General features: G+C 39.0%; 1 long non-coding RNA gene across 1 annotated transcript in view; it reads right to left on the bottom strand.

The window, feature by feature from the left end:
• Nucleotides 1-25528, bottom strand: part of LOC112625849 — a 292554-nt gene that overhangs the window by 164866 nt on the left and 102160 nt on the right. The window contains exon 3 of the long non-coding RNA XR_003119789.1: nucleotides 10519-10688. This is a non-coding gene — a long non-coding RNA (uncharacterized LOC112625849). The remainder of the gene's footprint in view (nucleotides 1-10518; nucleotides 10689-25528) is intronic.

Raw genomic sequence — 25528 nt, 5'->3', positions numbered from 1 at the left:
AGATACCATCTCACACCAGTTAGAATGGCGATCATTAAAAAGTCAGGAAACAACAGGTGCTGGAGAGGATGTGGAGAAATAGGAACACTTTTACACTGTTGGTGGGATTGTAAACTAGTTCAACCATTATGGAAAACAGTATGGCGATTCCTCAAGGATCTAGAACTAGATGTACCATATGACCCAGCCATCCCATTACTGGGTATATACCCAAAGGATTATAAATCATGCTGCTATAAAGACACATGCACACGTATGTTTATTGCAGCACTATTCACAATAGCAAAGACTTGGAATCAACCCAAATGTCCATCAGTGACAGACTGGATTAAGGAAATGTGGCACATATACACCATGGAATACTATGCAGCCATAAAAAAGGATGAGTTTGTGTCCTTTGTAGGGACATGGATGCAGCTGGAAACCATCATTCTCAGCAAACTATCACAAGAACAGAAAACCAAACACCGCATGTTCTCACTCATAGGTGGGAACTGAACAGTGAGATCACTTGGACTCGGGAAGGGGAACATCACACACTGGGGCCTATCATGGGGAGGGGGGAGGGGGGAGGGGGGAGGGATTGCATTGGGAGTTATACCTGATGTAAATGATGAGTTGATGGGTGCTGACGAGTTGATGGTTGCAGCACACCAACATGGCACAAGTATACATATGTAACAAACCTGCACGTTATGCACATGTACCCTAGAACTCAAAGTATAATAATTAAAAAAAAAAAAAAAAAAAGACGGGGTTTCACCGTGTTGCCCAGGCTGGTTGCAAACTCCTGAGTTCAGGCCATCCACCTGCCTTGGCCTCCCAAAGTGCTGGGATTACAGGCATGAGCCACTGCTCCTGGCCCAAGATCTGGGTTCTAAATGTGCTCATGGCTATCTGAGTGTAACTGACTCCAGGCATTTAAGTAGACAGAACTGCATCAGGGTGGGAAGCTAGGAGGTAGGGGAATATGTTCCTAAATTTCAAGCAAAGAAGCAAATGGCATAAAACTTTAAAATTACTATAAAATATTTAAATCAGAAGTTTATAAGTACTCATATAGATGCCTCTAATTCAAGTCTACCACCACAGATTCTGCGTCACGTTCCCTGTTTTATATTTGTTTCTCTCTGCTTCCACAGTAGACACTCTGGTTTCCAGCAACATTAATGTATTTACACATTGCACCAGTGCAATATAAACACCATTAATAATGGCTAAACTACAAAGTAAGATGCAAGATTTGATTGTGTGGTTCTTGTCCTATGGTCATACTTCACTAAGGATTTATGTAATATTATAGGAAAAGTAACTTAAATGCATCACTTTCCCTGTATGTTTACAGAAAAACTTGATATACAATTAGGTCCATTTCTTAGTAATTGTAATCAAAGAGTTTACATTTTTCACCATTTTTCATAAATTTAATATTTGAATACTTCACACTTATGTGATTCAAAAGTCAAACCCATATAAAAATGTTTTTTCAAAAAAAAATTCCAGTGATATCTCAATTTCTATATTTCCACTGGTATCTCAATTCCCCCAGTATCTATTCTTTTGGCAATACAACACCAACTTGATTATTGTAGCTTTCTAGTAAGACTGGAAGTCAATTAGTGTTAGTCCTCTGACTTTGTTCCTCTCCTTCATTATCGATTTGGTTATTTTGGGTCTTTTGCCTCTCCATATAAAGTTTAGAATGAGTTTGATTATTTCTAAAAAATAATTCGTTGTGATTTTTATTGTGATTACATTGAATCTGTAGATCAAGTTGGGAAGACTGGCATCCTGACAATATTAAATCTTTCTCTCTATGAACATGGAATAGCTCTCCATTTAGTTAGTTCCTTGATAACTTTCAGAGAGTTTTATTGTTTCCTTCAAATAGAATTTGTACATATTGGGTTATACCAAAGTATGTTATTTTGGGGGGGTGTTGTAAATGGTAATGTATTTTTAATTATGAATTTCCTTTAGTTTATTTCTGGTATATAGAAAAGCAATTGTCTCTTGTATATTAACCCTATATCCTGCAATCTTGTTAGAATTACTTATTCATTCCAGAAGAGATTTTTGTTTTTGTTTTGGATTTGGGGGTTGTCGTTGTCGTATCTTTTGGATTATCTCCATAGACAAATGTTATCTGTAAACAAAGACAGATTTACTTATTCCATTCCAATCTATATGTCTTTATTTTACTTTCTTGTCTTATTGCATTAGCTAGGAATTTTCAGTACAATGTTGAAAAGCAGTGGTGAGAGGGGGCCTTCTCAACTTGTTCGTGATATTAGAGGGAAAGCATTGAGTTTCTCACCATTAAGCATGTTAGCTGTAGGTGGTTTTTTGTAGGTGTTATTCAGTTGAGGAAATTCTCTCTATTCCTAATTTGGTAAGAGATTATATCATGAAGGTTATTGAACTTTGTCAAATAATTTTTCTGCATCTGTTGATATGTTCATATAATGTTTCTTCTTTGACCTCTTGATGTGATTAATCTATGTTAATTGATTTTTGAATGTTGAATCAGCCTTGCATACTTGGAATAAATCGCACTTGATTGGGATGTATAATTTTTTTTTTCACCTTGGTGGGTTCAATTTGCTAATATTTTGTTGAGAATTTTGCATCTATGTACACGAAAGATATTGGTCTGTAGGGTTATTTTCTCTTTTTTTTAATTAAAAGTTTGTTTTTATTTTTATTTTTATTTTACTTTACATTCTGGGATACATGTGCAGAACATGCAGGTTTGTTACATAGGTATACATGTGCCATGGTGGTTTGCTGCACCTACCAAACCATCATCTAGGTTTTAAGCCCTGCATGCATTGGGTATTTGTTCTAATGCTCTCCCACACTTCCCTCCAACTCCCCGACAGGACCTAGTATGTGTTGTTCCCCTCCCTGAGTCCATGTGTTCTTATCGTTCAACTCCCAATTATGAGTGAGAACATGCAGTGTTTGGTTTTCTGTTCCTGCGTTAGTATGCTGAGGATGATGGCTTCCAGCTTCCAGCTTCATCCATGTCCCTGCAAAGGACATGAATTCATCCTTTTTTATGGCTGTATAGTATCATAAGATATATATGTACCACATTTTCTTTATCCCTCTATCATTGATGGGCATTTGGTTTGGTTCCATATCTTTGCTATTGTAAATAGTGCTGCAATAAACATACATGTGCATGTGTCCTTAGAATGATCTATATTTCTTTGGGTATATGCTCAGTAATGGGATTGCTTGGTCAAGGTATTTCTGGTTCAAGATCCTTGAGAAGTCACCACGCTGTCTTCCACAATGGTTGAACTAATTTACATTCTCACCAACAGTGTAAAAGCATTCCTATTTCTCCACAGCCTCACCAGCATCTATTGTTTCTTAACTTTTTAATAATCGTCATTCTGACTGGCATGAGATGGTGTCTCATAGTGGTTTTGATTTGCATTTCTCTAATGACCAGTGATGATGAGCTTTTTTTCATATGTTTGTTGGCCACATAAATGTCTTCTTTTGTTCATATCCTTTGCCCACTTTTTGATGGTTGTTTTCTTGTAAATTTGTTTAAGCTCCCTGTAAATTCTGGATATTAGACCTTTGTGAGATGAGTAGATTGCAAAACTTTTCTCCCATTCTGTAGGTTGCCTGTTCACTCTGATGATAGTTTCTTTTACTGTGCAGAAGCTCTTTAGTTTAATTAGAACCCATTTGTCAATTTTGGCTTTTGTTGCAATTGCTTTTGGTGTTTTCGTCATGAAGTCTTTGCCCATGCCTATGTCCTGAATGGTATTGCCTAGGTTTACTTCCAGGGTTTTTATGGTTTTGGGTTTTACATTTAAGTCTTTAATCCATCTTGAGGCATTTTGGTATAAAGCGTAAGGAAGGGGTCCAGTTTCAGATTTCTGCATATGGCTAGCCACTTTTCCCAGCACCAATTATTAAATAGGGAATCCTTTCCCCATTGCTAGTTTTTGTCGGGTTTGTTGAATTTCAGATGGTTGTAGATGTGTGGTGGTATTTTGGAGGTGCCTGTTCTGTTCCATTGGTCTATTATGTCAGTTTTGGTACCAGTACCATGCAGTTTTGGTTACTGTAGCCTTGTAATATAGTTTGAAGTTAGGTAGCATGATGCTTCCAGCTTTGTTCATTTTGCTTAGCATTGTCTTGGCTATATGGGCTCTTTTTTTGGTTCCATATGAAATTTAAAGTAGTTTTTTCTAATTCTGTGAAGAATGTCAGTGGTAGCTTGATGGAAATAGCATTGTATCTGTAAATTACTTCGGGCAGTATGGCCATTTTCATGATACTGATTCTTCCTGTCCAAGAGGATGGAATGTTTTCCCATTTGTTTGTGTCCTCTCTTATTTCCTTGAGCAGTGGTTTGTAGTTCTCCTTGAAGTGGTCCTTCACATCTCTTGTCAGCTGTATTCCTGGGTATTTTATCCTCTTTGTAACAATTGTGAATGGGAGTTCATTCATGATTTGGCTGTCTGCTTGTCTTACTGGTGTACAGGAATGCTTGTGATTTTTGCACATTGATTTTGTATCCTGAGACTATGCTGAAGTTGCTTATCAGCTTAAGGAGTTTTGGCAGTGACATGATGGGGATATCTATATATACAATCATGTCATCTGCAAACAGAGACAATTTGACTTCTTCTATTCCTATTTGAATACACTGACTTTCTTTCTTTCTCTTGCCTGATTGCTCTGGCGAGAACTTTCAATACTATGTTGAATACGAGTGGTGAGGGAGGGCATGTCTTGAGCTGGTTTTCAAAGGGAATGCTTCCAGCTTTTGCTCATTCAGTATGATATTGGCTATGGGTTCATCATAAATAGCTCCTACTATTTTGAGATATGTTCCATCAATACCTAATTTATTGAGAGTATTTAACATAAAGAGATGTTGAATTTTATCAAAGGCTTTTTCTGCATCTGTGGAGATAATCATGTGTTTTTTATCATCAGTTCTGTTATGACTGATGTTATGTGTTGGGTTATGTTTATTGATTTGTGTATGTTGAACCAGCCTTGCATCCCAGGGATGAAGCCAACTTGATCGTGTTGGATAACCTTTTTGATGTGCTGCTGGATTTGGTTTGGCAGTATTTTATTGAGGATTTTTGCATCAGTGTTCATCGAGGATATTGGCCTGAAGTTTTCTTTTTTTGTTGTGTCTCTAACAGGTTTTGGTATCAGAATTATGCAGGCCTCATAAAATGAGTGAGGGAGGAGTCCCTCCTTTTCAATTATTGGGAATAGTTTCAGAAGGAAGGTACCAGCTCCTCTTTGTATCGCTGGTAGAATTCAGCTGTGAATCCATCTGGTCCTGAGGTTTCTTTTGGTTGGTAGGCTATTAATTACTGCCTTAATTTTAGAACTTGTTATTTGTCAATTCAGGGATTCAACTTTTTCCTGGTTTAGTCTTGGGAGGATGTATGTGTCCAGGAATTTACCCATTTCTTCTAGATTTTCTAGTTTATTTTTGTAAGGGTGTTTATAGTATTCTGCTTTGGTAGTTTGTATTTCTGTGGGGTCAGTGGTGATACCTCCTTTAGCATTTTTTATTATCTATTTGATTCTTCTCTCCTTTCTTCTTTATTAGTCTAGCTAGCAGTCTATCTATTTTGTTAATTTCTTCCAAAAACCAGCTCCTGGATTCACTGATTTTTTTGAAGGGTTTTTGGTGTCTCTATCTCCTTCAGTTCTGCTCTGAGTTTAGTTACTTCTTGTCTTCTGGTAGCTTTTAGGTTAGTATGCTCTTGCTTCTCTGGTTCTTTTAATTGTGATGTTATGGTGTCAATTTGAAATCTTTCCAGCTTTCTGATGTGGGCATTCAGTGCTACAAATTTCCCTCTTAACACTGCTTTAGCTGTGTCCTAGAGATTCTGGTACATTTTTTCTTTATTCTCATTAGTTTCAAAGAGTATCTTGATTTCTGCCTTAATTTCTTTATTTACCCAGGATTCATTCAGGAGCAGGTTGTTCAATTTCCATGTAGTTGTGTGGTTTTAAGTGAGTTTCTTAACCCTGAGTTCTGATTTGATTGCACTGTGGTCTGAGAGAATGTTTATTATGATTCTGTTCTTTTGCATTTGCTGAAGAGTGTTTTACTTCCAATTGTGTGGTTGATTTTAGACTAAGTGCCATGTAACACTGAGAAGAATGTATATTCTGTTGATTTGGGTTGGAGAGTTCTGTAGATGTCTATTAGGTACACTTGATCAAGAGTTGAATTTAAGTCCTGAGTATCCTTGTTAATTTTCTGTCTCGTTGATCTGTCTAATATTTACAGTGGTGCTAGAGTCTCCCACTATTATTGTGTGAGAGTCTAAGTCTCTTAATGGGTCTCTAAGAACTTGTTTTATGAATCTGGGTGCTCCCCTATTGGGTGCATATATATTTAGCAGAGTTAGCTCTTCTTGTTTCATTGATTCCTTTACTGTTATGTAATGCCCTTCTTTGTCCCTTTTTAAATCTGTGTTGGCTTAAAGTCTGTTTTATCAGAGACTAGGATTGCAAACCCTACTTTTTTTGCTTCCATTTGCTTGGTAAATTTTCTCCATCCTTTTATTTTGAGCCTATGTATGGCTTTGCATGTGAGATAGGACTCCTGAATACAGCATACCAATGGGTCTTGGCTCTTTATCCAATTTCCCAGTCTCTTAATTTGGGCATTTAGCCCATTTACATTTAAGGTTAATATTGTTATGTGTGAATTTGATCCTGTCATAATGATGCTATCTGGTTATTTTGCACACTAGTTGATGCAGTTCCTTCATAGTGTCACTGGTCTTTATATTTTGGTGTGTTTTTACAGTGTCTGGTACCTATTTTTCCCTTCCATATTTAGTACTTCCCTCAGGAGCTCTTGCAAGGCAGCCCTGGTGGTGATGAAATCCCTCAGCATTTGCTTATATAGAAATGATTGTATTTCTGCTTTGCTCATGAAGCCTAATTTGGCTGGATATGAAATTCTGGGTTGAAAATTCTCTGCTTTAACAATGTCGAATATTGGCCCCCTCTCTCTTCTGGCTTGTAGGTTTTCTGCTGAGAGATCCACTGTTAGTCTGATGGGCTTCCCTTTGTAGGTGACCTGGCCTTACTCTCTGGCTGCCCTTAGCATTTTTTCCTTCATTTTGACCATGGAGAATCTGATTACGTGTCTTGGGGTTGATCTTCTCGTGGAGTATCTTAGTGGTGTTCTCTGTATTTCCTGAATTTGAATTTGGCCTGTCTTGCTAGGTTGGGAAGTTCTCCTGGATTATATATCCTGAAGTGTGTTTTCCAGTTTGGTTGCATTCTCATCTTTTTCAGGTACTCCAATCAATCATAGGTTCAGTCTTTTCACATAGCACCATATTTCTTGGAGGCTTTGTTTGTTCCTTTTCATTCTTTTTTCCTCTAATCTTGTCTACATGCCTTATTTCAGCAGGATGGTCTTCAAACTCTGATGTCCTTTCTACTGCTTGATCGATTTGGCTATTGATATTTATGTATGCTTCACGAAGTTTTTGTACCGTGTTTTCCAGCTCTATCAGGTCATTTATGTTCCTTTCTAAACTGGTTATTCTGGTTAAGAACTCCTGTAGCCTTTTATCAACGTTTTTACCTTCTTTGCATTGGGTTAGAACATGCTCCTTTAGCTCAGAGGAGTTATTACCCACCTCCTGAAAGCTACTTCTATCAATTCATCAATCTTACTCTCCCTCCAGTTTCATGCCCTTGCTGGAGAGGAGTTGTGATCATTTGGAGGAGAAAAGGCATTCTGGCTTTTGGAATTTTCAGCTTTTTTGTGCTGTTTTTTCCCTCATCTTCATGGATTTATCTACTTTTTATCTTTAAGGCTTCATCCCAGAGGGGCACTGGCCTGATGCCAGCCAGAGTTCTCCTGTGTGAGGTGTCTGTCAATACCTGTTGGGGCGTCTCTCCCAGTCAGGAGGCATGGGGGTGTCAGGAACCCGCTTGAGGAAGTAGTCTGTCCCTTAGTAGAGCTGGTGTGCAGTGCAGAGAGAATCTCCCTTGTCAGGATAAGCCACTCTCTTCAGAGCCAGCAGGCAGGAAAGATTAAGTCTGACTGAAGCTGTGACCACAGATGCCCCTGCCGCTAGGTGCTCTGTCCCAGGGAGATGAGAGTTTTGTCTGTAAGCCCCTAACTGGAGCTGCTGGGTTTCCTTCAGAGATGCCCTGCCCAGTGAGGAGGAATCTAGAGAGGCAGTCTGGCACAGCTACTTTGCTGCACTGTGCTGAGCTCCACCCAGTCCCAACCTCCGAGTCTCCTTAGCACTGTCAGGGGAAAACCACCTACTAAAGCCACAGTAATGGTGGTCACCCCTTCCCACACCAAACTCAGGCCAACTCCAGACTGTTATGCTGGCAATGAGAATTTCAAACCAGTGGTTCTTAGCTTGTTGGACTCCATGGGAGTGAGACATGTTGAGTAAGACCTCTTGGCTCCCTGGCTTCAGCCCCCTTTCCAAGGGAGTGGATGATTCTCCTGTCTCACTGGAGTTCTGGGTGCTACTCGAGTATGGAAAAAAAAACCGTACAGCTCAGTGCCTGCCTAACAGCCACTCAGTTTTACACTTGAAACCCAGGGGCCTGGTGGTATAGGCTCATGAGGGAATTTCCTGAGCCACGGATTGCAAAAATCCATGGAAAAAGCGTAGTACCCCAGGGCAGGTAGCACAGTCCCTCACTGCTTCCCTTGGCTTGGGGAAAGGGAAGTCCCCCAGCTCTGTGCACTTCCCAGGTGAAACAATGCCCCACCCTGCTTCTGTTCACTCTCTGTGGGTTGCACACACTGCCTAACCAGTTGCATTGAGATGAACTGGGTACCTCAGTTGGAAATGCAGAAATCATCCACCTTCTGCATTGGTCTTGCTGGGAGCTGCAGACCAGAGCTGTTTCTATTCAACCATCTTGGCCCTTCCCCTGGGTTATTTTCTTACAGTGTCTTTGTCTGGTTTTGGTATTAATCTGGATCTTAGAAAGAGTTAGGATATAGTCCCGTTTCTTGTATCTTCTGGAAGACATTATAGATAATTAGGATAATTTCTTCCTTAAAGGTTTCACAGAATATACCACTAAATCCATCTGGACCTGGTGCTTTCTTTGAAAGGTTATTAATTATTGATTCAATTTCTTTAATAGGCACAGGCCTACTCAGACTGCCTATTCTTTCTTGTGTGAGTTTTGGCAGATTGTGTCTTTCAAGGAATTTGTACATTTCACTTAGGTGATGAAGTTTATAGACATGGTTATTTATGGTATTCCTTTATAATTCCTCTAATGTCCACAGGATCTGGAGTGGTGTCCCCTCTTTGATTTCTGATATTAGTAATTTGGGTCTTCCCTCTTTTTTCTTGGCCAGACTAGAGATTTATTGATTTCATTGGTCTTTTCAAAAAACCAGCTTTTGGTTTTGTTGATTTTCTCTATCGATTTTCTGTTTTTAAATTCATTGATTTTAGCCCATGCTATGCTTTTTTCCAATGATAATTAATGGATTTTAATATTCTATCCTTTCATTAGGTTAAACGGCTACAAATACATTTTCCATTCTTCTCACTTAATGGATTATTTCTTATTACACATTGTCCACTGTGCACCACAAAGTTTGCAAGAGTATATAGGAACAGTCTAATAATAATCATCTTGCTATTAGCCATTCACAAACATACATGTAGACTAGAAAACACTGTAGTACGTTTACTGGCTTTGTCCAGCCCAGCAGTCTGTAATCCAAACACAGCCATCCTGTGAGAAACAATGATGGTTTTCTTTGCTCTCTTACTCTCTTTCCTCTTCTTGTTCCATATCTTTGTTAAGATTTCTCCTACAACTCTGCACTTACCCTAACCCTACAGTATTTCCAGGGTCCTGGGATGATGAACTCAGATTTCTCCAGTCCTCTTTTCTGCAAGTGTACTTGGTATTGAGAGTGCAGCTTCTAAAAGACAGAAACATTTTTCTTGTTTTTGTTTTGTTTTGTTTTTTCTCTTTTTGAGATGGAACTTCACTTTTATTACCCAGGCTAGAGTGCAATGGCATGATCTTGTCTCACTGCAACCTCCACATCCCAGAGTCAAGCAATTCTCTTGCTTCAGCCTCCCTAGTAGCTGGTATTATAGGTGCCCATCACCTTACTTGGCTGTATTTTTAGTGGAGATGGGGTTTCACCATGTTGGCCAAGCTGGTCTTGAACTCCTGACTTCAGGTGATCTGCCTGCCTCTGCCTCCCAAAGTGCTCGAATTACAGGTGTGAGCCACCATGCCCAGCCAGAAATATTTTTGTTAACATTACTAACTGTCTCTAAGAGCATGACTTTGATTATTTGTTATGCCAAATCTTATTTTAACAGAGGGAAGATGTACAGAACAGAAGATGAAAGGAATAGACATACTGTCCTACTATAGTAACAGTTTTCAAATTTTTCCCTTTCATACTTTGTAGACTTAAGTAGCACAAGTCAACAAAAAAGTATCTATCCCTTTCTTTCCCCCAAAGGACACCTATTCTGAAGATCCAACATATTTCTTAGCAGTTAGAAGTCTAAAAAATGTGGTGATTGATGGGATCTTTGGCATCTAAATGAGTGTTAGTCTTTAGTCCAGAGAATCTGAGGCAAAGCTGTGTGTACTCCACATCTTTATTTTCTTAGATTCACATTGCAACTATTTTTCTGACAAGAATTAAAGAAAAGGAAGGAAGGAAGGAAGGAAGGAAGGAAGGAAGGAAGGAAGGAAGGAAGGAAGGAAGGAAGGACAGACGGACGGGTCAAGGGTACATGAGTGAAGAAGGCAATTACCCACAAATATTAGTTTGTTGTGTCACAAGGTAAGATGCTAAAACATCATTCACACCATCTATCAATACACCTTTATCAACAAATCCCGTGTGACCTCAAGGGCTTTTTCACCCTTAAAAAGAAAAACTTATCTTACAGTAAAAGTGCTTCTGGAAGGACTCTATGGCATAGTCAGTATAGTCTTTGGGATATAATGAAAGAAGTATGCTCGTGAGCCTGCTGTGGGAGCACAGAGGAGGGCCATTTAGGATGAAGGTAAAATTAACAATAAGGTTCTGATCATAAGACCAGCTGGTGGCAAAGTGAGGAATAAACAGGTCTTTCATTCTAGTGCTCATTCTTGGGTTCCCAGCTGTCTCCTGGGTCTTATTAAATAGCCAACTTTAAATAAGAACCTGCAGAAAGAGACTTTAGCATTGACCCATTGTGATATGGGATAGGGGAAGAAAGGTAAGGTTATCAAAGCTTGACTTTGCCAACTCTGTGGTCTGTCCTGGAGCTAACCCTGCTGCTACCGTTTTTTGTGTCCCTTCTTTCTCTGGTCTAGTTTTTTGTGCTTCCTACCACAACCATCCTCAGACCTACAACTGCTATAAGCACATGAGGGCAGTGCCTCAATTCCCATTGCTACTCAACGTCCACTGCTGTATAATGACTTCCTTACCCCCATCCCTGCCAACTCTGATTATTCAAAGGTGCAGAACCAGGGAGAACTTGCCCTATTTCAATGTTCTGAGTGTATACCTGACTGTTTTAGGATAAACACTGAAATCAGCCCTTCTACAGCCTATGTGTCTTTGCTGTGGATTGCATCCCTATAAACTGGCTACCTTAGGAATGTGTTATTAATAAGGAGGGGATGTGCCTCTATAGTTGTACTAAAGCCAGGTTTGCATTTGGTATATGTTCTATGTATTGATTCATATGTGGTGTTTGTTTTTCAAAAGCAAGCAGTGAACAACCAAAGTCGACACTTTAAAATGGAGAATAGCTGACTACTTTTCTCAATTTAATTTAGATTCAGTTTTATGAATTAAAATGGCTGAGCAGGTAACATCCTGGCTAGAGAAAAATCCAGTGTACTCTGAGCCCCAGCTAAGCTGAATGACTGACAGTTCCCAAGATTAGTCATCTCCTTGCCTTTGCACACTCTCCTGCACTTAAAATATCCTGTCCCTTTCTTCTTCAAGTACAAGGAAGGAAGTCAAGTCTCTCAATGTCCCACTGTTTCCCAGAGTGAGAGAAATATCACCCTCTGAACTCCCACATCATTTTTTTCTCTGAACAATTCTTATTTTCACCACTAGATTACTAAACCCTTGAAAGCAGAGCTCAAAGTATTTAGCTCTAAAACCTTTTAATTACAATGAATTTGATTCTATATAAATGCTAAATAGGTACATAAATATACACATGTGCACAAACATTATCTACATTTCAATCCTTCCCATTGGTTCATCAACAATCTGCAAGAATGCTGATACTTATGACTTTTAGGAAATAAATATAAAATGCAAATAAAATACCCAAGAGAAGTGAAAATAAAGAATGCATAATACTGATTGTATGTATCCTTAAGAAAGTAAAACAGTAAAATAGATTTTTACTAGAAAGCACTACACAAAATAACTTTCCCATATATTACTTTGCAATATCAAACTCATTCACTATTTTTTTATTTTAAATATCTACCAAAACCCCCGTATTTTTAGAGATTTTGATGAACACGCAAAAGAAATAATAAAGTCTGATTTGAGCATTGAGGCAATGTTAACACAGACTTTTGTCTGTTAACATTGCCTTTAAAAGCCAAGGCAAATTTGGTAAAGAAGTGTCCAGAGAATCTGACAGCAACAATAACCTCAAGTTCATTGGAAATTTTGAAATTCTATGCATTGTTACACACATTTAGGTGAAATCTCCCTTATTGTCAAGAATCTACAAAAGGTGAAATGGCATCTTAAAGAAACATAGGATTCACAAAAAGCAGGTTATTGGTTCACGTTTAGTAAGCGTGACATAACACTATCTGCCTTTTCTGATGCCAACGACAGGAAATATTAAAATAATAAAACACACTCCTATCTCTGAGGATTTCAAATTGGGTGAGATGTAAAGGCATGCCCTCACCACATGATAATCTGGTTCCCCAAGGCCACAGAGGAGATCTGATCAATGTGTTTTCCAGAATACAATGGAAAGAGTGCTTAATCCTAAAAGAAGAAAGAGACTGCTGTGAGAGATTAGGTGACTTTTGGAGTATAAGCAGGAGATGTTTGCCCATGAGATAATGCAGAGAGGATAACAAAATTCAAGGCCAAGTTTGCAGCATAGGCAAAACCAAGAATGCACGTAAACCCCTGGCACATTCTATAAACTGCTAAAAATCCAAGTGGTAAGGATCCAAGCTTCGTGGGATCAGAATGAAGTGTTTGATCTGACTGTAAGGTTAACTCTACTTATTCACTTACCAGGGGGAAGAAAAACAAAATTAAGAGACAGAAGTTTAAAAATCTGTTAAAATCCCCCCTGGGTTAACAGAGAGGTTCTATAATTCAGAGAGGTTTGCAGTTCATCAGCTACAGTTTATCGCCTTGAGAAAGTAAGAAACACGTTGTGTGTGTGTTTTCACAAGCTGCCGCTTTCTGTATTCAACGTGATTTTCCAAATGGGGAGATATATTTTTCACAAAGAACAGGTTTCAGGAACAAAATCTTTTTAGCAAAGAAAACATTTTCAAAGTTACCATTTCACCAAACTCCCTAGGCAAATGAATATATACACCCACCTCTTAACCTCGTAGTTTCCTTAGAAATGTCCAGTTGAAAGGACTTAACAGTTGTGGGAATAACCAGTTAACAACACTGGTTCTCACTCACCCATTGGTAGGCTTTGCCTGTGTCCCCACCCAAATATCTTGAATTGCAGCTCCCATAATTCCCACGTTTATGGGAGGGGTCTGGTGAGAGATAATTGAATCATGGGGGCAGTTCCACCCATACTGTTCTCATGGTAGTGAATAAGTCTCATGAGGTCTGATGGTTCTATAAGGGGTTTCCCTTTTCGCTTCACTCTCATTCTTCTCCTGCCTGCTGCCATGTAAGATGTGACTTGCTCCTCCTTGCCTTCCACCATGATTGTGAGGCCTCTCCAGCCACGTGGAACTGTAAGTCAATTAAACCTCTTTCCTTTATAATTACCCAGTCTCGGGTATGTCTTCATTAGCAGCGTAAGAACAGACTAATACACACACACAGCTAGGAAACCAGTCCAGCTCTCAGGAGTCCAAGTGCTATACAGGCTATTGTTAAGGTGACTGTTAGAAGCAAACCTCCACAGGTGAATTGCCATATAACTCTCTGTGGAGCAATAACAAGAGCACTCTCTCCTCTTCCCAGTAGTCTTGCTCCAGTCCTTCCTTTTGTCCTCCACTCTCAATTTTTCTCTTCCAGAATGTCTCTCCTAATGAACCTGATCCAACTGGATATGCCTCAATTATCCATCTGGAGCTACTTACCGGCACTGTTTGCTTCATCTCAGCTTTTCTGTCATTTTCATGCATTTATATTGTGTCTCCCAACTGGACCATAAGTATTTCTGCATCTTACCTTGGCCTTTCCTGTTCACACAGTGAGCATTCCATAAATTTTCTCCATTGTCTGTTTCATGAGCTGACTATCTTATAAGACAGACCTAAGAAATAAAGGAGTCTAGGGATTTCAGAAAAATGTATCATAATAAAAAAGCTCTAGTAGCTAACAGCTGGAAAAATTGAGCCTGCTAGCAAAAAAAAAAAAAAAATATTGTGGCAACAGAGAGAAGACTAGAAAAGAAAACAAAGTATGATTAGAGAGTAGCCTGAGTAAGAAAGGGGAGGGAGGGACCAATAAAGGTTCACTCTCTGAGAGACTGATCACACCGTCGCTATAAGGCTAGGAATCTAATTATTTGTTTTTAGGAATGTTGGACCACAACTTTCAAAACAGTTTCCTTGGAAGACATGTGATGATAATACCAAGTAACTTTCCTTGATTTTTAAAATATTATAAAAGTGCTTAATGTGCCTTATAATTATACATTACCAGAATATTTTAAATAAAATGTCACTTTGCCAAGCCACAACTCCTTTTGGCCCCATAACTTACATCAGCACAGCCTGGATTCTGGGAAGCCCCACCAAGATTTTGGTGACAGATTTCCATCACTACAAAACAATGGGGCCAGCCTGAAAATGAGGTGAAGACCAACTCATCCCGAGAGAAAACATGACAGCTGAGACATGACGAGCTTGGCCCTTATCCTGGACTTTGGTTGCCTGGTGAGCATATGTAACCTGGCATTCAGCTGCACGGAAAGCTGAGGAAAGTTAGAAAGGATATTAATAACGTCCAATGATGGAGAAAAGCGTCTCAAGTCCAAACAGCACTGAGATTTCTTTAACACCATTACTTACCTGCTGTTATATATTGATGAAATGTAATGACAATATTCGTTTATATCAGTATGTTCAGAACCAAGAAAAACTATTACGGATGGAAAAATGTAAAAGTGGATACAACTGGAAAAATAAAGACTGTCTCACCCTGATATGTTGCATGTCTACTCAGAAAAGTTGGACTAAGGTGTTGCTTTGGCAACATGAAAAGTGTAGGAAAGACCTCTCCCCAAATGATCCTCCCTCTCCCTAACCAGTTTCTTCCAACAAGAATCTTTGCTTTCTCTTAGGCATTTCTCTTAGGAGAGGAGGTTTAAAGAAGATTAGTAATTTACTTTTCACGCATAGTAAGAGAAATAACAGGAAGCAGAAGATAAATGAGGAAAGGCCCCCAGAGTAAGAAAGAGGGACTGAGAGAATTGAAGTCACTTCATTCGTTATTTGGTCTCAGGGTTTGCCTATGTCACAAAGAAAGAGACAGGAGAAAGCCAGTCCAGAGAAAGACAGATCAAAGAACTTGAAGGCAGACCAGGAGAGAGACTGCTACCAAAGCCATTCTTGAGAAGAGTTTGTTTTTTGTTACTGTTGTTTTTTGTTTTTCTTTCTTTTCCTTAAGAAGAATTATGAACAAATAAATCCTACGTAGGCAGAACTTTCATAAACACTGACTCTCTGTCATGGTATCCTGTTTATTTCCTTCATAGTACTTATTGTAAGTGGCAATTAAGTGATCCATCTCTGCTTTACTTCATTTCCTGTTTCTCTTAGAAAGTATTGCTGAGAAGAGGGACCTTGTCTTTTGAACAAATCACGAGGATGCATCAAATAATATTGTTGAATGACAGAATAAATGAAAATAAGAGTGCTGCAGCGAGTCTAAACAGAATGAGCTGGGGGAGTGTGGCTACAGAGGAGCAGTGGCATTTAGGAGGACCTAGTAACTTCTAGGAGAACACTTTCAGTACAGGGCCTAAGAGAGATCCTAAACTGGTTCTCAAAGCTGGCTTGCATCATGCACACCATGGAGGTTTTTTTTCTTACCGTGTGGAGTCCACATCAGCTCATTACAAAACAGGAGAGCATTGTTCACTCATTTTCCGTATCAGAACCACACAATTACCTCAGGAATGCTGAGAGGGACGCCTGTGTCACTGTGGACATTTACCACTCACAACTCCCTTCTCCTAGAAATATTTCTTCACAGCCACAGTCCTAGCGGGGGTTGGTAGGGGAGTGTGTGTGCCATCCTGGTACTCCTAACCATGATGGCAGAACATAATCCGAGATGGACTAACCCCAGGACGCCTCACCTTACTGTCTTGTCACCCCTCCAAATCCTTCCAGAGGGTGATGGTAGCTGCTCTACACATGCTAATATGACCCAAGCCAGAAAAATTAGAGTCCTTTCTCAGAACGTTTCAAGTGTTTCCTGGAGAAAACAGTGCTTTCCTCTCTGATCACGTTGCAATAAGGATGTGATTCAGAGGCTGCCCATGGCCCTGGCTCCCACCATGTAAAGAACACTGAGTTAAGAGGCTGGGCACAGCGGCTCACGCCTGTAATCCCAGCACTTTGGGAGGCCGAGGCAGGCAGATACCTTGCGGTCGGGAGGTTGAGACCAAACTGGCCAATGTGGTGAAATCCCATCTCTATTAAAAATATAAAAATTAGCCAGGCATGGTGGTGCATGCCTGTAGTCTTAGCTACTCGAGAAGCTGATGCAGGAGAATGGCTTAGCCAGGCATGGTGGCGCATGCCTGTAGTCTTAGCTACTCAAGAAGCTGATGCAGGAGAATGGCTTGTACCCGGGAGGCAGAGGTTGCAGTGAGCTGAGATTGCACCACTGCACTCCAGCCTGGGCAACACAGGGAGACTCTGTCTAACAAAAAAAAGAAGAAGAAGAAGTGAAAACTCATAAAGAGGCAGAAACATGAGTAGATTTTAGATTTACAAGGCCACTCACAGTCCCTGGCTCAGGTCAAGTCTGGGTTACTGAGTTCTCCCTGTGAGTCTCTGTGTTGCTCCAATATTCTTCCCCTCCCACAAATCCTGTTTTGCTTAAATCAGTTTGAAATGAATTTCTGTCACTCGTACCCAAGAGAACCGTAAAACAGGTAGTTATGTTTCCTTTACATTTCAAAGTAAACTAGGAAGTGTCTTGGGTAATTATTTTCTCCAGTCTTCAACTGGGAGCTAAGAGTTAATTGTCAACTCAGAGGCTGCCCTAGGAATAAAAGTGTTACTCCTCTATATTACCTTTTTCTGCTTACTTTTGTTCTACCTCAGAACAAATAGAGGATCAAACTCACACAAAGAGTAAGAGGAGTGAGAAGATTAATGGCTAAAGACACTGGCTTTCCACATTCCTATATTTACTCATTTAGATAACTGGCTAGATTCTTCAGAATTATACTCTGCTGACTGTAACCCTTCACCCACTGAGCTCCGGAGTTTTATTCTGAGGAAATAATTCACCATCAGTAGGTCAAAACACAAAGCAGTGCATTTGTTATACAAGAAAAGAGATTTTGCAAGTGAAATGCATTACAATTTGGTCTTTGTCCTTTTCCTTCCCTCTTTTTAATTTCTTCTCCTTGCTGCTAAGCTTTTGCTGTTTTCCCTTTTGCATGTGTAGAATAGTATATTTCATAGTGCTCACTGTACTCAGGAAGAAAATATTGCAACAAAATGTGCTATTTTAAAATACAAGGAATAATGTATAAACACTTGAGAACATTTCAGCTGACTTCATAGGTCTAAACACAGCAGTAATGACCTCTGTAAACATGACTTAAGCTTTGAACAGTTATTAAGTGTGGCAAACAGCTATCCCTTTCTCCGACACTCCCATCCCCCATCCAGCCTCATTATTCCTAACAAAACTCTTTGTACACACACTATTAAGCAGAAAGCCAGGATAATTGTGGTTCACATAAGCCAGTCATGATGAGTTCTTGCCTTTTTGCCAATAATTAGTCTAAGGGTGATCCTGTGGTCCAACTCCAGCCTAGATAAGACAGAAGACTGTGAGGTTTTCCAAGATTCTCCCAAAAAAAGGTGAGATTCATACCGAGTTGGGAAGCCTATAGGTATGACTGTAAAAAAGATGTCATAGACTACTACCCAAGGATGGAAGAGCAAATGAATGGAAGGAGCCTGGATCTTCTGGGATTTATGTTAAGTTAGCAACTGTCTTTATGGCCAATACCACTATTGATGCAATTATTAGTTATTTACGACTGAATATATCTTAGCTGATACATTATGAAATAGAATTAAAAGTACATTTACATTCATCAATTTTTATTATGATAGCAAGGGGATAAGTAATAATCGATAAATATTTTAAACATGAAAAAGTCGGAGTTTTTTCACTAGAGTACCATAAACTCTTTGCGGATTACTTCTGGTGTAAGTCAGGACTACACAACTATAGGAAAATAAAACTTGTAAGTGGAACAAAGTAAGAATTTAATTTTACATATGCGAAAGTACACTTGGTCTGGTTTTACTTTATGCATCATTTCTCTCATGTACAACTTTAGCATTTACAGATATGATTAAAAACAGATTAACTGAACAGAATGTGTAATGGTCCTCAGCTGAGTATCAGAAAATTAAAACAGATTTGAAAACTCTTCTGCAAAAACACTCAGGATTTAAATACATTGAATATGTCAGCAATTTTGTACTCTCACAGCAAGAGATAAAAGAAGCAAAGATAAAGGGATGCACAGAATAAGAAAGTCTTTGGGGATATTAAGGCAATTAAGAGCAATATGGAAGTAATCAAAACTTGGTCGACAGACCAAATAAGACCTTATGAAATAAAACTATGGGCCAACATTTGCAGAATGTTGCATGCCTTCAGATTACATGTCTACAAAAGAAATCAAGGGTTAGATTCAACGTGCAGATATGAAACATTAGCAATGGATGAAATACAAAAGGATTTCCAAGGCTTGAGCATAGACAGGCGTGCTAAAGTTTAAATCCTTATATAGCCCCTCGCCAAGTTTGGAGCCTTAAAGCAGTGTTTTTCAATCATTTTATCACGAAATGACAGAATAATGCATGAGTAGAAAATATGCAAAAGTCAAAGAAACTGTGAGCTTGGGTTGTTCATTGTGTGCAGTTCTGTTTTAAATCAGTTTGATATATTCAGGAAGTAGGTTTATGTTTTTGTTTTATCAATTTTTTTCCTATATAATAAATGTTAAAAGATATATGTAATAAACACACCCAATATCCTAGCATGAAACATACAGAATGCCTGAATGTGGGCACTGGCTGTTGATTAACAAAACCAAGCAAGACTCTCACATCAGGGGATACTGGGCTTCTCTGGAGACTTCCCTGGGAGAGAAATAAGAGCCACAGACATAGATAAACACAGGGTTTAAACTATCAGTCAATGCAGATCTCATGAAGATGAGAATGCAGCCAACAGATGTGACCCAAACCGCACCAGACAGGGAAATCATAACGAGGCAGACGAAAAGCTATGTCTCTGTCTGGATTATATGTGATGGGTTGGAAACTGACATATTACAATCCAGATTTCACTGCAGCAGCTGTCATGTTGCTGATCCACTTGTGTATTTCTTTCGGCTCACTCAGCCTCCTTTTGTGGTTCTTCAAATGTGGCAGGATCCTAAAAAAAGATTAATTTAATCGTATCAAAGACATTTGAACTTTAAATAATAATGCCACAAAGGAGAGGCAGAGCTGGTGCTTCTGTTGCTAATTTCTTTCGTTGCTTCTTACATTTGCTGCTTTCCTACACTCAAGCAAACCTCCCGTGTTTGTACTGTGGCTCATGATTGTTAATGGACTGTCTAAATGCTTCTCCCCTTCCACCCCAGCATATCAAACTCCCATCTTTTTTCTTTGGCTGAAAACTTTGGGGCCAGAGGAAGACTATTGTTTCCAGGAAAGACTAGTTTCTGCTAGTTTTCTCAGAGAGATGTTTCCTTACAGTCCCCCTAAAAATTGTGGAAATTCCATTTGGAGCCTAGTAACTATGCCTTATGTGTTTACACAGCAAGCAGAGCCACAGGATGGAGGATCCACTAATTAGCCACTTTGAGAGCCTACCCATAAATTGGAAAACAAAACACCTGGAAATTGTAGGGTTATGTGACAAATCACCTTTCCCACCAGTGTTTACAGATGGAAGAAAAAAAGTCTCTGGGGAAGGCAATATTTCAAGTCCAAGGAACGTTCCATAACCACGAAAGGCTATTCCAGAAATAAGTTAGCAACAAAGGCCTCTTTGAAGTATTTCAAAATACACTGGACATAAAATTGGAAAGCATCCTATGAGTCAACAATACTTCTAGGAAATAGGAGAGATGGAGACGCCAGCCTTTTTCCTAACTCTTTCCTCAGTCTATGGTGGAATGGACAAGAAAGCTGTTGTGCAATGGATGGAGAAGATATCCAAGGTACAATTATCAATGGAAACTCTTCTTGTCCACTCACTGCACAGTACAAAAGGAAAGGTTTAGTGTATGCCGAAAGGAACTCAGGCCCAAGGGACTTTTTCAGACTTGATATTCAGTAACTACTACAGAGGACAGACAACTTGAGAGCTGCATCTCCAAAATAAGAAGTTGGGCTAAATGACCTTTACAATCTCATCCGCTGTCAAACAGGTAGGGGCCCGATATCTCTAAAAGTGAGATAAATGGATATTGAGAACAAAAAAGAACCAACCACCTCTCCGTAACATTCTCCTGCCAATTTAGAGCTTGTCATCTTCTTTTTTCCACATCTAAACCTTGAAAGCTCAGGATGCACATTTCTCAGGTGAGGATTAGGAATAGGAAGCTCTTCTGTTTGGGAAAGCACTTGAACAAAGTAAACAGATGAGAAATGAGGACCTATCGAGTGCTGTGAAGTATTAGAATTCACTGTAGATAAATTGTCTTTTGGAAAATGGGGATTTACACTATAATATCTTTAGGGAAACATTATATATTTTTTTTTCAGACAAATAAGCGTGGTCCTTTTCTAGTCCACTTGACTCAAACTCCAGAGAATGAGCTGCTGTGGTCTATAGTGTCCTGGTCAAGGGAGATGGAAGGATTGGGTTCCTGGGCCCGACCTGGGAATTAGATTTCCTTAAAAAGGTCAGATATGGTGCAGACTGACATGCCAAAAAAGAGTTAATAGTTAGCAAATACATAGCCTTTCTATGTGTCAATACTAACATATGCACATGACATCTATGACTTATTTAATCCTCTCAACAATCCTATAAAGAAAGTGCTATTATCATCATCTTGCCCATGTGAATACTGCCCAAGGTCACACAGCTGGTAGTGATTACTGAATGTTACATAACAAATCCCTGAAAACATAGTGGCTTAAATCAATAATAATAATTTATTTATATATTTCATGGTTTCTGTGGGTTAGGTATTCAAGCGCAGCGTGGCTAGGGGATCCTGAGTCAGAATCTTTCATAAGATGTCAGATATCACCTAGAGCTGTACCCACTGGAACACTTAACTGGGGCTGGAGGATCAGTGGGTGCTATGTTGGAGCTGCTATGCCCACAGCTAAAAAGTGACAGAGGCTCTACGCCACCCCAGACAACTGACTCCACAGTTCCTGCTCTTCACCACTCCACGACGCCACTTCATGGCTGGAGAGATGCCTTTTCCCTGTGGCCAGGGAGGACGGGAGGAGCACGAGAGAGGAAATACTAGGAACTTAGGTATCTTTGGATGAAAAGTTTAAATTTTCTTTCTTTTTCCCCTTAGAACCTTCAAAGTCTTATTCAAGGTCCAGTTTTAGGTTGATAATTCCCTTTAATATGCCTCCAGGAAACCACTTTTGTGTTGGCAACATCATCCCATTGGGAGAACTTAGGCCTGGAGTTCTTTTTTTTTCCTTTAAAATTTTTTTTTTATGTTTTAGAAACAGAATCTCACTCTGTCTCCCAGGCTAGAGTGCAGTGCCTGAGCTCACTGCAGCCTTCAACTCCTAGGCTCAAGCAATCTTCCAGCTTAGCCAGCCGAGTAGGTGGGGCTACGGGCACACACCACCATGCCCTGCTGGGCCTGGAGTTCTGACTGCTGGACACCCAGGAAACGGTAGAGATCCCAGGTGGAGCTTCTCAGAGGTGAGATGAGGAGCCAGGTGGCAGGAAGAAGCAGGGAGAAGCAGGGAAGCAGTTTGGCCTAGCTCCTTGTCACCCTAGATGTCTAGGGAATAAAGGAGAGGATCAATCTTAAATTTGTATCAAGGACAGCCTATGACAGACACGGGTACAAACTAGGACAGCTGGTAGTTATCAATGAGTGTCTTCTACTGCAAATGAATCAGATGCTAGGCACAAAAAAAAAAAAAAAAAAAGGTTCAAATTTGAATGTGAATATGTGAGAATGGTCCCCAAAGAAGCAAAGTCAAAGAAAAAGTGGTGATTCTGATAAACAGCTTTAGCTATTAACAAATAACTTATTTCAAAATTTAGAAATTACCAAGTAAAGCTGAAATTTAATCACATTAGCATTCAGTCTTCTCACAATTTGGATATAGTCTTCTCAAGAATTTTATATAGAAATCTGAGCAGGGCTTTCCCCCAAACCAGACACTGGTAATTCCTGAATAAAAGGCAAAATAGCTAATATACACATGAGAATTTTCCTCAAACTTTCTAGTAAGCAGAGAAATTCAAATTAAAACATAAGAGATTATTTTTCACTTATCACCTTGGCAAAATTTTAAATAATAATACACAGTGTTGGAAAAGATCTAGGTAATAGAGACACTAATACACTATTAAGAGGCGTGAAATTAGTTCAGCATTCAAGAAGGAAATTTGCTGATATTTATTACAATTCTGCAATGAAGTGTTATGTTACAGACATACTTCCACTTGTTCCTAAAGAGGCACATATGAGAAAAGCCATTATCAAACAGTGTATAATATCAAAAAATTAGAAACTCAGTTGTTCATCTATAAAGGCATGGTTAAAAATAATTACCTTATATGCATAGTATAGAATATTGCCCAGTATTTTAAAGGAGCATGGAAAATCTATATAAACAGAGTCATGAAAACTTTTCCAGGTCATACTGTTAACAGAAAAAAAAGCAAGTAGAAAACAGCTTAATCCTATGTATACAAAAATAATCTAAAACTCTACACTATGTAGGTATGTATCTATAAATAAATAGATCTATATTAAAAAGTTCAGAAGAATGACTATCTTTATATTTATATGAATACAGGGAAGAGAATATACAGGTAGAGAAGACGTTGTTAAAAAGAAAATTACAAACTTTTTCATCAAGAACTTATTCATGTATTACTTGTGTAAAAAAATACAGAATGTTTTCTATTCATTGAACTATTCTCGATCAAGTACCTAGTGCACAAAACCATTTCATAAGAACACACAATATCACCCTTGTTGCAATCACATTCTCAGAAAATCAAGCCTTGTTTGCCTGAAACTCTAAGCAATAGTGGACCAGGTGTTTGAAAAAATGAGGAGAAATAAACCCATCTATCTCTGCTGTCTGCTTTTAGTTTTTAGCATGACCTTCTTATGGTTTCTGTCTTGGTATCCTTTTTACGATCATTGCTTCCCCCCAAACTCATGTAAAAGGTCTGAAACATAAACCATCAGTTCAACTGGAAAATTGGATATGAAAGGATGGCTTCATGAAAGGCCAGTTTCCACATTTAAGGCAAACTCACTTTTCCAGGTGAAAATTGCAAATAAAAATAGATCAAAATTCACGGTTTTTTCCAACATGAGAAACAGATACTTAGCACCCAAATCTCAATGAATACTCTGTTTTCTCTCCAAATCAGTCTATATAACTACAATATAAGCTACATACTGTCTATAAATGCTACCAACAGAACAAATATGAAATTATTCAATAGTTTCCCTGTTCATCACACCCGGTTCCTCGGAGCAAGATGTTTACATCTGCTCTAAGCTTCCAACTACTTCTAGCTATCAGAACGCGGTCACAGCTATCTTCCTCCCTAGACAGCAAACGGCTTGAGGGTCAGAGTGTGTCTCATTCTCCCCTGGATTAACCATGGCACAACATCTAGCTCAGTGATGAGCCAATAACAAGTTCTTCAAAATTATTGTCTATGAAATATCCAATTGATTTTTAAATGCTGTGTGTGAAACAGAGCACCTATAGAAGAAATTTCTATTCCTGTGGTTTATTACAAGTCATGAAAGGAAACATGCAAAACCATAAGCTACAATTCCAAACGTGATCCTTTGAAACAGAAGTAGAAACATGTAACAGAATCTGGGAGCTGTAGTGGAAATATGAGCACTGCAGTTCCTTCAAGCAGAAACTGTATCTTCTATCTCTATGTTTCTACATCCAACACTGTGCCTGATGACCCAGTGGGTGCTCAAAGATATTACTGAATCATGATTAAACCCCTGAGCAGCCTTGGGCTTCGACGGCAGACAATCTTGTGTGTGAGTCTTGGCCTGATAAATTTTAGTCATGTGACCTTGAATTTTCTGTTACTTTGGATCCTTATTTGTAAAACTGAAATTAAGAATTTCATAACCACCAGGTTGCTGTGAATATTAAATAGGTAAAATATCCATGGCAGTGCCTCGTTCTTGAAAAATAGTATTTATGTGCCTGTTCACTTCTATCAAGATAGAAGCTGAGGTTCATTTTGCATGTACTCTAGAGGAAAAAAAAAAGATGCTAAAAATCAATGAAAGAATTGTCCTGGGCCAGTTTAAGCCTTAGCCACCACAAGTCTTTGTCATCTTAAGTGATATTAATATGATGTGAATTGTTAGAAGATTTTAAGTCTTTGCAATCTCTTTCCTTACTTCTTCCCAACTGTCTCCCCACCCTCACCACCTAAATAAAAGCTTCCTTTTTCCACTTGCCCTCATTTTTGCCTCCCAAGACAGAAGCTGAATTTGTGAATTCAAGTCTTGAAGCTTGATGGTGAAGACAAGAGAGAAAGCAAGACCTGGAGAAGCAAAGAAGGAAATTTACAAAGGAAAAAATCAAGGTTAGTTCAGGGGAGAATAGAGAAATCACAGGCAAAAGCAAAGAGGAAGGAAAGTAACTCTTTTGAGCTAAATTTCGGAAAAAGTGTTGGGTAGAGATTTGACGGGGAATGTTGCCTAGAGAGAGGCTTCTGGGTGCCTAAGAAGTGTGAAAGATAAGTTAGAGAGAAAAAGAGGAAAGATTTTTAAAAAGTGATTGCAATGAGTTACAAATTTGATATCTTTAAATGTTCTCCAACAAATTTAAG

This window comes from Theropithecus gelada, chromosome 6, assembly GCF_003255815.1.
Source record: "Theropithecus gelada isolate Dixy chromosome 6, Tgel_1.0, whole genome shotgun sequence".
In the NCBI taxonomy this organism is placed as follows: domain Eukaryota; kingdom Metazoa; phylum Chordata; class Mammalia; order Primates; family Cercopithecidae; genus Theropithecus; species Theropithecus gelada.
The sequence above is the reverse complement of the archived record's forward strand: the minus strand, read 5'-3'. Positions and strand labels throughout refer to the sequence as shown.